The sequence below is a fragment of the Acinonyx jubatus genome, chromosome C1, assembly GCF_027475565.1.
Source record: "Acinonyx jubatus isolate Ajub_Pintada_27869175 chromosome C1, VMU_Ajub_asm_v1.0, whole genome shotgun sequence".
Taxonomy (NCBI): domain Eukaryota; kingdom Metazoa; phylum Chordata; class Mammalia; order Carnivora; family Felidae; genus Acinonyx; species Acinonyx jubatus.
The window spans coordinates 73,850,969-73,865,626 of NC_069381.1; the positions used below are offsets into that span (position 1 = coordinate 73,850,969).

Sequence of the window (14,658 nt, forward strand, 5' to 3'; positions counted from 1 at the left end):
ATTGTCATGTTTTCATTTTCACTTACTTCTATATATTTTTTAATTTCTTCCTGAATTTCCTAGTTGATCCATTCATTCTTTAGTAGGATGTTCTTTAACCTCCATGTATTTAGGTACTTTCCAAATATTTTCTTGTGGTTGATTTCAAGTAACATAGTATTGTGATCTGAAAATATGCATGGTATGATCTCAGTCCCTTTATATTTGTTGAGGGCTGCTTTGTGACCCAATAAGTGACCTATTTTGGAGAACATTCCATATGCACTCAAGAAGAATGTGTATTCTGCTGCTTTTGGATGAAAAGTTCTGAATATATCTGTTAAGTCCATCTGGTTCAATGTGTTATTCAGAGCTGTTGTTTCCTTATTGGTTTTCTGCCTAGATGATCTGTCCATTGTTGTAACTGGAGTATTAAAGTCCCCTGTAATCATGGTATTATTATTTATACATTTATTATACATGGTATTATTATTTATACATTTATGTTTGTGATTAATTGACTTATGTATTTGGGTGCCATCACATTGGGGTCATAAACATTTACAATCGTTAGTTCTTCTTGATGGATAGACCGCTTAATTATGATGCAATGCTCTTCTTCATTTCTTGTTATAGTCTTTGTTTTAAAATCTAGTTTGTCTGGTGTAAGTATGGCTACTCCAGCTTTCCTTTGACATCTAGTAGTATGAGAGATGGTTCTCCATCCCCTCACTTTTAATCTGCAAGTGTCCTCATGTCTAAAATGAGTCTCTTGTAGTCAGCATATAGATGGATCTTGGTTTTTTTTTATCCATTCTGATACTCTATGTCTTTTGGCTGGGGAATTTAGTCCATTTACATTCAGAGTTATTATTGACAAATATGGATGCAGTGTCATTGTGTTATCTGTAGGTTTCATGATTGTGGTGATGTCTTTAGTCCTTTGTAGTCTTTGCTGTTTTCCACTCACAGAGTCCCCCTTAGGATCTCTTGCATGGCTGGTTTAGTGGTCATGAACTCCTTTAGTTTTTGTTTGTCTTGAAAAGTTTTTATCTTGCCTTCTATTCTGAATGACAGGTTTGCTAGATAAAGGATTCTTGGCTGCATATTTTTCTTATTCAGCACATTGAATATTTCCTGCCACTCCCTTGTGGACTGCCAAGTTTCAGTGAGCAGGTCTGTTACTACCCTTATGTGTCTACGCTTGTGGGCTAAGGCCTGTTTGTCCCTAGCTGCTTTCAGAATTCTCTTTTTATCTTTGTATTTTTCCAGTTTGACTATATGTTGTGGTGTTGACCTGTTTTTGTTGATTTTGAAGGGAGTTCTCTGTGCCTCTTAGACTTGGATGCCTGTTTGCTTCTCCAGATTAGGGAAGTTTTCACCTATAATTTGTTCAAATAAACCTTCTTCCCCTTTCTCTCTCTCTCTCTTCTTCTTCTGGGACTCCTATGGTACAGATATTACTTCATTTCATTGAATCACTTAGGCTTCTAATTCTCTCCTCGTGGTCTAATAATTTCCTTTCCCTCTTTTTTTCAGCTTCATCATTTTCCATAATTTTCTCTTCTATTTCACCTATTCTCTCCTCTGCTTCTTCCATCCTCACTTCCACTGTATCTAGTTTATTTTACATCTCATTTATAGCATTTCTTAATTCATCATGATGGTTTTTTAGGTCTTTGATCGCTGCAGCAATAGATTCTCTGCTGTCTTCTATGCTTTTTTTAACAGACTAATAGCCTAGCTATTAATTTTTTGACTTTTATTCTAAATTCTTGTTCAGATATATTATTTATATCTGTTGTGAGAAATTCTCCATCTGTCATTCTTTCCTGAATTTTCTTTTGAAGGGAATTCTTCCATTTCATCACTTTGGCTAGGTTTCTGTCTTTTATGTGTTTTGATAGCTCGTTATGTGTCCTGCACCTTTCAAGTGCTACTATGTTAGAAAGGGGATATACACTATCCAGGTCCTGGCACTTCAGGAAGTGCCTTTTGCAAATTTAAAAGATGACAGGCCCATCTACGATTGGAAAGCTTTTTTTTGTTTCCAAAGTATTTTCATATCTATTACTTTACGTTGCCTTTCTAAGGGAGAAAGAAACAAGGGAAGATTTCTCTTTTAAAATGCGGGTGTAGGGGCACCTGATGGCTCAATTGGTTAAGCACCCAACTTTGGCTCAGGTCATGATCTCATGGTTCATGAGTTCAAGCCCCACATCGGGCTCTCTGCTGTCAGTGCGAGCCTGCTTTGGATCCTCTGTTCCCTCCCCCACTCATGTGCCTGCACTCTGTCTCTCTCTCTCTCTCTCTGTCTCTCTCTCTCTCTCTCTCTGTCTCTCTCTCTCTCTCTCAAAATAAACATTTTTGTAAAATGTGAGTGTGAAGACTGTTTGAAAGACAAGAGAGTGCAGAGACTTCAAAATGACTTAAGAAAATATAGCTGTATGTATGGAAGTCTGTATTTGTTTTGTTAATCCACACTCCTCTCAGGTCTTTGAAACTCAAGGGTTCTAGAACTAAGGAAGGCCACTGAGAAACCCAAGTAGTGTGACCCTCATATGCAACATGAATCTATTCTACTATCATCTTAAAATATTCAATCATTTGCATTAGTAAAAATGAAGATATATTCAAAGATGTTATCAAGAAAATAAACTAGGTTAATTGAATATAACCTACCTATAAACATACATTGTTGCCTGGACTGCACACAATGGCCGTGTGTTTTGCATATTGTTGTTTTCTAAGGGATTGTGGATTGCAATTTTGATTAATTGTACTAATTCTCAGACTCAAACTAAAAACTATATAATTCTTAGGTCCTTTTTATGTCCTTTATAAGCCTTCTTTGGAGGTCTTGAAAATGACTTTCAGAAACTGAAATTAGTTTTCTTTCTAATCCCCTAGAGACCAATGCAATGAATTTCATCATGCCATGATGATTAAAAATGCTAAAATTGGGGCGCCTGGGTGGCGCAGTCGGTTAAGCGTCCGACTTCAGCCAGGTCACGATCTCGCGGTCTACGAGTTCGAGCCCCGCGTCAGGCTCTGGGCTGATGGCTCAGAGCCTGGAGCCTGTTTCCGATTCTGTGTCTCCCTCTCTCTCTGCCCCTCCCTCATTCATGCTCTGTCTCTCTCTGTCCCAAAAATAAATAAACGTTGAAAAAAAAATTTTAAAATGCTAAAATGAGTCATGATATAATTAGGAATTTCTTTGTCCAAATCAAGCCCCATGAACTACATCTAACACCAGTTCCATTTACAAAGGCAGTCCATCTTTCTTGATGCTGAAGACAAATTTTGGCAAGGGACATAAAAATATTATAATTTTAGGTATATTATTAGGCAAATTTTTCTTTCTCTTTTTTTAAGGTATTTGGTGGTAAAGTGTCCCAGGTGGATTGACAGCTTATACAAAGACATAGTAGGAGAAAACAAGAAAATTATGAGAACTACAGGGAAGCCAGCAAGACTGAAATGCAGGTAACAAAAGGAAGAAGCTTTTACTCCCTTAGTAGCTGGTAGAACAATTCCCCTAGGAGTGTAACACAATATTTTTCAAGAAATATTTTAACAAGCTACTTGGGATGAGAGGTGAGACCCCAAGGGACATATCTAAGCTAAAAATGATGGTGTTAAGCAAGAATGGGATCTTGAAATAGAAGGACACTTTCTTTTGCTGAACCCTTGTATGGAGCTGGAAATGTACATTTATAAACAGGAGCTGGAGCAAGACAAATCACTCAGGATAATAAAGAGAAGAGTGCAAAGAGCTTGGTGTGAGGGTGCAGGAAGTGGGGGAGTAGATCCAGGAAGACCGTATACATTGGAGGAAAAGTGGAGACAAAGAAAAAAAATCCTAGGAGTGCCACAGCTGAGAAGGAACTTTGGAGAAAAAAAAAAATGTCAACTAGTGAATTAAGGGGTTGTTGCTATGACAGAATATCCTTTTCATCTTCTCTGTGAATTCTGTGTTTCCTACCAAGACTTTTGTAGAAGTGGGCTCAGGATAGAGAATGTAAAGATATGCAAAAGTTCTATGTCCATGTGAGTGCAAAATTAAATTTTAAAAAGGCTGCTTTTGTAGAGGAGACAGCTGACATCTGGGCTTATATACAGTGTAAGAGGACAGTGATAAGGGATGAGCCTGGAAGAATAAGTAGGATGATTTTATGAGAGGTCATGTGAGCTATCTTAAAAAATATGCCCCTTATCTTTTTTTTTTTAAACTGAGTTGAATCCTCAGTGGCTTTTTTTTTTTTAAGTTTATTTTTGAGACAGAAAGAGACAGAGCATGAACGGGGGAGGGGCAGAGAGAGGGAGACACAATCGGAAGCAGGCTCCAGGCTCTGAGCCATTAGCCCAGAGCCCGTCGCGGGGCTCGAACTCACGGACCGCGAGATCGTGACCTGAGCTGAAGTCGGACACTTAACCAACTGAGCCACCCAGGCGCCCCAATATGCCCCTTATCTTAGGGCAAGTAAAAAAAGGCTACAAAGATTTAAGGAGAAAAATGACACAATCGTGGTTATAGTTTAGAAAGATGACTCTAGCAGCAATTCAGAGAACAGGTTGGAGGAAGCAAAGAAGAAATGTCCAATAGACAGATCCTTTTAAGAATCTAGTACTTGAAAGACAAAGTTAGATCTAAATATAGTTTGGACGTTAGTGGCACATAGATGGCACTTGAAGCTACGTGAATAAGTCAGACTTCCTAGGGATGGTTTATACCAGAGAAAAGAAGAGAAGAGGAGAGGTGAGAAAGAGAGGGGAATAATGGAAAGGGAGAGGAAGAAAGGGGAGGGAACAGAGGATAGAACCATAGGAAACACCAGTATTTACAAGATATGTAACGGTGACTAAGATGGAACAGCTACGATGGCAAGATAAAAGCTAAGAGTGCATTGCCTAGAATTCAGGGCAAGACAATGTTAGACAGACATGAGGTCAGTGTCAAGTGCTGCACACAGATCAAATAAGATAAAGGCTGAAAATTACCCCTTGGGTTTAACAACATGGTCAATATTGATCTTGGTGAAAGCAGTTTTAAGAGAAATGGGAGAGGGAAGCTATACTGAAGAATGAATGGCAGATAAGAAAACAGAGATTAAGAGTAGAAAAAAAAAAAAAAAAAACTCTTTCAAAAAGTTTCCAGGGCACCTGGCTGGCTCAGTTGGTTGAGCGTCAGGCTTTGGCTCTGGTCATGATCTCACGGCTCATGAGTTCAAGCCCTGCATCAGGCTCTGTGCTGACTGCTCAGAGCCTGAAGCCTACTTCGGATTCTGTATCTCCCTCTCTCTCTGCCCCGCCTACGTGCACTCTGTCTCTCTCTCTCAAAATAAATAAACATTAGAAAAAAAATTTTAATAAAAAAAAATTTTTTTTAAGTTTCCAAGGGAGAGAGATATAAAAGGAATAGATGACAGGAGACATGACATTAAGGAAAATGTTTTTATAATGGGTACCTTAGCCCAGGTCTTCTAGGAAACACACCAGAAGTAAGGATTAAAACACCAGTCTTCATTTGTGAGATGCAAGCCCAGGGTAACAAGGGTAAGGAAAGGAGGAATAAAGCAAGGAAATGCAAACCAATGCGAAGAGCTGCTCTAAAGCACTGACTGCCACTTCATAATGATCCACCAAGAAGCACACTAGGCAGGGCACTTCGGTGGCTCAGTCAGTTAGGGTCCGACTTCAGCTCAGGTTATGATCTTGCAGTTTGTGAGTTCAAACCCCACATCAGGCTCTGCACTGGTGGTGCGGAGCCTGCTTGGGATTCTCTCTCTCTCTCCCTCTCTCTCTCTGCCCCTTCCTCACTTGTGCGCACCTTCAAAATATATAAACAAACTTAAAAAGAATAGAAAGATACACAATAGGTTGCTCAGCAGGTATATCTGCAGGCCTTTTTGAAGGGCTATAAGAAGGAAGCACACCTGAGAGTAGTCTGCAAGGGGTGGGCAAGAGCCTTGGGAATTTACTTTTTACTTTGCTACTCTAGATTCTCATTGGTCAGGATTCATCCTATGACAGACTTACTCCTCCACACTTCCAGGCTATATCATCCAGCCCCCTGGCAGTCATCCAGAAGTCCAGTTCCAGGTCCTAAGTGTAGTTAGTAATCCAATCTGAATGAAACATTAAAGACACCGTGGAACAAAGGGCTCAGTGTGTGGGCCACCAGAGTCATGTAGGTTCAAGGCACCAACTGAGACTGCAGCGAAGATGCAGCGATGGCAGTGGTGACAAACAGCACAGTCCAGGGTCAAGCAGTGTCTTTATTTAAAAAAGTAATCAGAGGGGCTCCTGGGTGGCTCAGTCAGTTGAGCATCTAACTTCAGCTCAGGTCATGATATCGCTATTTGTGGGTTCCAGCCCCATGTCAGGCTCTGTGCTGACAGCTCAGAACCTGGAGCCAGCTTTGGATTCTGTGTCTCCCTCTCTCTCTCTGCCCCTCCCCCACTTGTGCTCCCTGTCTCTCAAAAATAAATAGACAAACATTTAAAACAATAAATTAAAAAAATTTTTAAAGTGATCAGGAGAGTCTAAGAAGATGCCCAAAATCAGTGTTCAAATTAGTGGGAAAGACTTAACACATTTAAATGTCACTGGAATGGAATCAATAGAAAAGTTGAAGGTACAGGAGAAAAGGGATCTCTTTGACGGGAAGGTTTGGGTATTAAGAAAAAAATAGGTAGAGGTACAAGTAATTTCATAGGAGAGGTGAAAAGAAGTTGTAAATTCCTTGTATAAACTCTTTTAAATTCCCTCCGTCCTGAAACATATGTATTTCATGCTCACATCCCTGATACTACATGGGCTGGGCACCAAGAGAAAATCCACACTGCAGTCCACTAACCTTGATCTAGCCTTCCTCTGCCTTTAGAAGTCATATGCAAGTTAAAGCCCTGTGCTCTTTGGGGGCAAAGACCGAGCTATAAAGTGGAATAAGCTAAAATAATCAAATGTTATCAGTTGAATCACTACATTGTGCACCTGAAACTAATGTAACATTGTGTGTCAACTATACTGAGATTAAAAAATTTTTTTAATAAAAATAAAAACCCTGGTCCAGAAAAGATGGAACTCTTAAAGCTTTGGCAACAGCAAACTTGAAACTGTTCATAGGAATCTTCCAGGACCAAGGACTCCCTTGAAAACCAACACAGGAAGAAGCAGTCCACATTGGGGAAAAAAACAAAAACAGAATTTTCACCCTTAAGAACTAGAAAAAAAGAAAACTCTGGAAAAAAGTGAAAATAAACATATTGAAATGTTCAAAATAATGAAAGAAGAACATAATAGGGAAATTTAAAAAACTATGTTTTTAAAAACATAATAATGTGGGGTGTCTGAGTGGCTCACTTGGTTGAGCATCCAACTTCAGCTCAGGTCATGATCTCACGGTTCATGAGTTTGAGCCCTGAGTCAGACTCTATGCTGATGCAGAGCCTGGAGCCTCCTTCGGATTCTGTGTCTCCCTCTCTCTCTGCCCCCCTCCCATTCATGCTCTGTCTCTCTCCCTCAAAAATAAATAAAACATTTTTTAAAACAACAAAAACATAATAATACAGAATTTAAGGAAATGAAAAATACAATCATTAAAATTAAATGCATAATGGATGGGTTGAACTGTAGACACCACTGAAGAGAAAACTGATTAATTAAAAGATGGAAACTAGAAAATCAGTCAAAATACAGCTTAGAGAAAAAAGCAAATAGAACACATGAAAGCAGAGTTAAAAGAAATCATGGATAGACTAACAAATTCCAACAGACAGTTACTAGGGATTTCAAGACATCAAGAATCATAAAGATCTAATATTTGAAGATATAATGGCAGGGAATGTTCTAGAATTGAAGAAAGATCCATGTATGAAGCATGTCTCATATGCCATGTTAGCGTGTATTTCAGTCTTAGCTATCTGTCTTACCTGTCTCTTGTTTGAGTTAGTGCTGCAATGATCAACTGTTTGCAAGCACAACCTTATTATATCTTATCTCATGCCCGTGCTACACATGTCTCACTCATTGCCCTGAGGCTTCTGTATTGATATCAGGGCACAGATGCTACAGTATCCATATAAGAAATCCCCATAAGTGAAAAGGGAGTTAACCCTCTATGGGGTGAATCTTTGACATCATTTTGCCTCCACCATCCACATACTTTCAGTGCCAGGTCTCATAGTCTCATAGCGATAGACCTCCGGGCAGGGGTATTCAGTCACATTATCAGATAAGCTGGTACAGTGGACAGGGGACTAAAGCTGGAAGCCATTTCCACATGAGGCTAGCTTACTGTTCCCAGAAGTGACTGTTAAGTATACAAATATACTCAGCTAAATGATCTCCCAATTAAATGTCCTCCCGATCCCCAAAACACTTCCAATATCAGCCAACTCAAGGGCAAATATGAAAGAAGGATACTAGTCAGGGTTCTCCAGAGAAACAGAACCAAAAGGATATATATCCATTTAGAGATTTATTTTGAGGAATTGGCTCACAGCATTGTGGAGGTGATCTCAAGATCTGCAGTCAGCAAACTGGAGAATCAGCAGTGGTGGTGTAGTTCCAGTCCGAAAGCCAGCAGGCTGAAGACCCAAGAGGAGCCAGTGTGTCAGTTCAAGTCTGAAGGCAGCAAAAGAGTGAAGTCTTAGCTCATCAGTCAAGCAGGAGATGTTCCCTCTTACTTGTGGGAGAGTAAGTGATCAGCCTTCAACCGATTGGATGAGGGCTACCTACATGGGGGTGGGGGGCAATCTGTTTACTGAGTCTACCAACTCAAATGTTAATCTCATCCCCAAACACTCTCACAGACACCCAGAATAACATTTGAACAAATATCTGAGCACTTCATGGCTTAGTCAAGCTTACACATAAGTGATTTTAACAAATTGCAGTTAAAGTATTCCACTTTTTCAAACTTCACAAAAGCATATGACCAAATGAGCATTTTGAAAGGCCCATGCAACTGGGCCGCCTGGGTGGCACCGTCCATTAAGTGTCCGACTTCAGCCAGGTCACGATCTCGAGGTCTGTGAGTTCGAGCCCCGTGTCAGGCTCTGGGCTGATGGCTCAGAGCCTGGAGCCTGTTTCCGATTCTGTGTCTCCCTCTCTCTCTGCCCCTCCCCTGTTCATGCTCTGTCTCTCTCTGTCCCAAAAATAAATAAAAAACGTTGAAAAAAAATTTTTTTTGAAAGGCCCATGCAAGTGAGGGGCCCTGAGGCTAAGCTTCATTAGTTTCAAGCATTGTTGAGTGACTTAGGTAGTGAACTCACATAAATATACCCAAAATTCACAGTGTCAAAAGAAAGTACCACTAACACCACTAGAGAGCAGTTTTTCTTCTAGAATTTAGGTTTTGTCTAGAATTTTCAATACATAGGATACTCCATCACGGGGTCCCCACCGCAGAGCCTAGGGCTGCCATACGCCAGCTGATCATGTGAATAAACATTGAACTATTCCAACTCTTTTTCATTTTGTTTCATTCATCACAATAATTGCTGCAAACCCTTCCATTCCACTTGAAACAAGTAGCAGCACGTCTTGAGTTTGGGGACAATAGTAGATTCCTGATCTTTATCGGAAAAAAAGACACCCTCATTGTCATTTGAAATTGTAACTGGTTGAAGGATTTTATGCTACACTATAGGATGCAGTGCAGTCCTTCCAGCTTTTTAGTGAAACCTGATTTTATTCTTAAAGGAAAAATCATTTATAATTTTATATTTTCTTTTTTAGGAAATGAGTTTATACTATTTCCACAAGGTCAACTATCAAGGTAGCTCTGATGCCCAGGATACAAAGTCTCATGTGAATCAGCACCAAGTAAAGCACTGAGCTAGGAAAGTCACTTTCTGAAGGTGTCCGGGGTCCTAACTTTGCAAGTCACTTCAAGGAGAAGGTAGGGGAAAGGATATATTTACTCTTTCCATACCATAAGAACGACTTCTTCTTTTCCTTCTCCTCCTCCTCCTCTTCTTCCTCCTCCTCTCAATTCTACCAGATGGAGATGTTGGTGATCTGTTAATCCCAGAAGCTATCAAGAAAAGCCAAAAACTCTGAATTGCACCCCATCATATTCCTAGTGGAAAGTGTAACCTGGGAAAAAAAGGGTTACAAGTCAAAATCTAATGAGGATATTCTAAACCAAGACACAAAACCATCCTTCTTTTAATCCTCTACAATCTGAGTAACAAGAAGAGCTTCTGTCTTTCTCAAGGATGTCCTCATCCCAGAAGAGGGTCCTATCTAGGCCACTGAAATATTTCTGCCCAATACCTCCCCTTATGCTCTAGAATCTCAAAGAAATTGAAAAATAAAGTGAATATGAGGGAGACAGAAAGATATGAATGGAAGTTAGTATATCAAAGGTGGTATATTAAATTTATATAGGGGCACCAAAAACTGAACTTTTATTTCCTGGTGAAAGACTCAAAACTAAATTCCAGGGATCCCCCCCCTTTCCCTAAACTCTCTTAATTGGCATACCAGATTAATCTGTGTTCTCTACCCCATCCTAAATTATAAGTCTTATGTCCAAGTACACCAAACATTCCTGGTTAGTATCCTATCTTCTACCACACCTATACCTTCTCTTCCCATCAGCCAAGTTGCATGCTTATACAAAATCAGTTTGTGATGCGTTTTTATTATTCTAATTTCTTTATTGAGTTAAAACTTTTATAAGCTGGGGACTTTTATAAGCTCAGTCAGTTAAGTATCAGGCCCTTGATCTCAGCTCAGGTCTTGATCTCGGTTCAAGTCTTGATCTCAGGGTCCTGAGTTCAACCCTCACATTGGGCTCCACACTGGACATGAAGGCTACTTAAAAAAAAGTGGTTTTTTTTCTATAAACTGATGAAATATGTGTGAGAAAAGAGGGAGATGTAGATTTTTATGAAACTTAAACTGAATGTTTTGGTAAAAATAAGATAAAGGCAGTTCCAAAAAAAAAAAAAAAAAACATCAAATTAAGTGTGAGTGAGATAAAAAGATTGGTGAAAAAACTTAAAATCTCAAAGAATGTTACACTAAGACTGCTTTGAAAATATCTCTAAACTTTTGTTCAGCTTTCAAGCAACTAAAACTGGAAAGTCATAAACAATGATTTATGACTATGATTAAAACAAAAATAAAAACAACTTAGAACAATGAGTGGATTCACATTCAAAAAATAAAATAAGGCCTTATCCCAATATCAAAATATTGGTGTATGTATGTATATCTTGGGGTTTAATATAAAATAAAATGTCAATATGTGTCTCATCTTGAATGATTCCCCACTTTGAGTCATTAAACTGATTACCATTCTTAGGGGCGCCTGGGTGGCTCAGTTTGTTAAGCATTTGACTTCAACCCAAGTTGTGATCTTGCAGTCTGTGAGTTTGAGCCCCATGCAGGGCTCTATGCTGACAGCTCAGAGCCTGGAGCCTGCTTCACATTCTGTGTCCCTCTCTCTCTCTCTCTTGAGTCTTCTCTGAGTCTTGTGCTCTGTCTCTCTCTCTCTCTCAAAAAAAATAAATAAATAAAAAAAATTTTAACTGATTACCATTCTCTACAGCCTTCCACTGTGCAACATGTCCATGCTTATCTTCCACATGCTGTGTTCATTTGTTTCCCGATGCCTGCCCAACAAACTAAACTCTGCGGTCTTAGCAAATTCTACATAATTTTACCTAACTTAATTTTCTAATTTTATTTTCTAGTCATATATTTTATTGGGAGCCCAACAGGACTTACAATTCTCTGAATACATGTTCTAATTTTAAGCTCATGCCAGTCTCTTTAATTGGAAGAAAGAGAGGAAGGGAGAGAGGGAGGGAAGAAGAAAGGAGGGCAGGAAAGGAGGGGAGGATGGGGAGGCTCCAGTGACAGGTGAGAGGCAGTGATGATTTCATCGCGTCACAGATGCGCTCAGGGCATTTGTCCTCCCAGTCGGCTCCAGCTACCCCACTTATTACATATGATCAAAATCTATGGATTCGCAGTGATGTGCTCAAGTGCTGTTAAATGTGGCAAGTATGGGGAATACATTAACACACGAAAGAGTATAAATGATATCAATCATGTGGAAGAAAGCAGAATTCAAAATTCCTATAAGCAGAATGTAGGTACCTAAACTTAAAAAGGACAATGTAAATTTTGAGTGATGGAGAAAGCTGATGTTCATTTGACTATTTTATTTTATAAATGTGCTTAAGTTCACAATAAAAAGAAATTTATTAACATATAGAAAACACATAGAAAATGTTCTACAAGCTGAAGAAATCAGTTATAACACGATTCAGGAGAAACTAAAGTACTCTGGGTTAGGATGGAGTAGACAGGACTATTAGTTAGCAACCAGTTGAGCCCAAACCTGGGTTTTTTGAACAACCAATAGACATGTGATTTCAAAAAAATTTCTAAAATAGCACATATTGAATCTTTTTAGTCTCTTTATTTCTTCCTCATTCTTGAACCAAGGGGGAATTAATAATTTGATTATTTTTTTATTCTTTTGCATTACTTTTCTGCCTGTAATTTTTTCATTGGTTCAATAGTTTTCCTTAAAAGTGACAGATTTATAAAAACTCTAAGCTAGAAAAGAGCTTGAGCAATTATCTTCCATTTCCCTACTTTTAGACAGCATCACAATAATGCTATCCCAGGCAGATGATGAGCTATGTTATTTTTTTAAACCTCGAGAGGAGAAGATTCTACAATCTCACAACGTTAACTACTCTCACTGTCAGGAAATTCTTCCATATATAATCTCAGTCTCTCATACTGCTGTTCAAATCAGTTTCCACTTGGCAGAGCTAAGTTGATATTGAGAACAGCTGGTCTTCGGCCTCCATGTAGCAATTCCTCATTTGCTACCTCTGTAATGTAATGAGAGTGAATTTTCTGCATAGCTTTGATTTAGTCCTTAACTTATATCCTTCTCCAAGCTGATTAACCCCAGTTCCCCAACCCACCCAGGGAGTTCATTCATACTCTTACCTATACTCCCACATCGCTTTGTACTATCTCTACCAGAACATTATCACAGTTTAGTGTGATTATATGTTTGCATGACTATCTCCCCACATCTCCTTATGTCTTATTTGTGTACTTTTCTCTGTGTTTGACATATAATAGGTCCTCAATAAATGACTAATGAATCCATGAGTTGATAGAATGGCATCCAGATAAACCATTTTCTTCTAACCATTCAGCCATGGTTGTGGCTGTCTTCTGCTAAGATTCTTTTGATTACAAGTAACAGAAGCCACTCTAATAGTTTGAGCAAAAACAGGGAATTGATTGTAAGAACAGTGGAATATCTTACCAGATCTAAGGAAGAATTAAACCAAGGTTCAGAAAGGGTAGGAACTAGTGCAATTCCATGTATTTCTTCTGCAGGAGGTGGTGGGCCTTCCTTCCAGAGAAACAACTTCCAAGAGCAGGGTGGCTCTTCTGGCAACATTTCTAGTTCATGACAGACAGCAGTAAACTGACGGGCTTACTTAGGTCAAATGACAGGCCTAGTCCAGTCAGCCATGGTCCAAAAGACTCTTTCCTAACTTTGAGATGTCTGTCAGAGTGGGGGCAAGGAGAGCACATATCTGTGCAGGCAGCAGCCCCTTAGTAAAGGGGAACCCTGTGATGTGAAGCCACCACAAGAGGTGCCTCCTACAAATACTCACTGATCCTTCAAGCCCATGGTCACTGTTGAGATCTTGTGAGGATGTCAGAGAGCTGAATAAACAAGGTAATTTGACCTCACTTTTTTTGGCTTATTTTTCTTTCAGCTTCTGGTACCATGATTTAAGAAGATAAAAACCTGTCCTGCTCAGTTGAAGCATAAATTTCCTTTGAACCAGGGATCAGTGCTTGAGCTAATGACAAATATTATCACAAGATTTACGACACACACACAAAATCTTTCTTTCTGAAATTCAGTGTACTTTGTATGTCACTGAATTGGTAGCAGACTCCTCCATGAGATACTGAATAAATAGGTAGTGGCCAAGACCCCTAACACCATTTCGGTTGGCTCAGCATGGTTTTAGCAGCCTGTGTTGAGCTTTCTTATGAGGATATCTGCCCCAAAAAAGACCCCAGAGAAGGAGGGAAGGAACATCGGGTCAGCCACATAATAATAACACTTCACAATAATTTAGCAGTTTTCAATCCAAGTCAGAGTCTTCCGTATCTTTTATCTCATTTTGCAATTGAATTAAACACCTACAATAGATGAAAAATAGCCACAGGTTCTTTCTAGTTCCTCCCACAAAGTGAAGTCAATTGTCCCACCCCTTGAATATGGGCTGCCCTTGAGATTTGGTTCGAATGAATGAAGACAAAGTGACATTGTTTGTATTCAAAGCCTAGGCTTCAAGAGACCTTGTGAACACGCCACACAAGCTGACAAGAAACCACGTGGAAACTTTTAACTTTGGGGGTGTTTTCTGCATAGAAATATATAATGTATACATCACCAAAACACACAGGTAATTCAGACTATAAGAAAAGAACGGGGTGGGGGGGTGGGCGGAGAGAAAAGAACAGGGACCCAATAAAGCATTTACCATAAATATATATTTCAAAGTACCTCTTGCCTTTGATTCGGTGTGGCATAACACACACAAACACACACACACACACACACACTCACATATATCTATATATGTATTCTTTTTAACCCAT

General features: G+C 39.3%; 1 long non-coding RNA gene across 1 annotated transcript; it reads left to right on the top strand.

Annotated features, from left to right (window-relative positions):
- The first annotated feature begins 299 nt into the window (after positions 1-299).
- LOC128312045 (uncharacterized) lies at positions 300-13,791 on the top strand. The gene is made up of 4 exons (XR_008290833.1): positions 300-399; positions 3,355-3,465; positions 9,724-9,886; positions 13,372-13,791. It is a non-coding gene; the product is annotated as an uncharacterized LOC128312045 (long non-coding RNA).
- Positions 13,792-14,658: the final 867 nt, after the last annotated feature.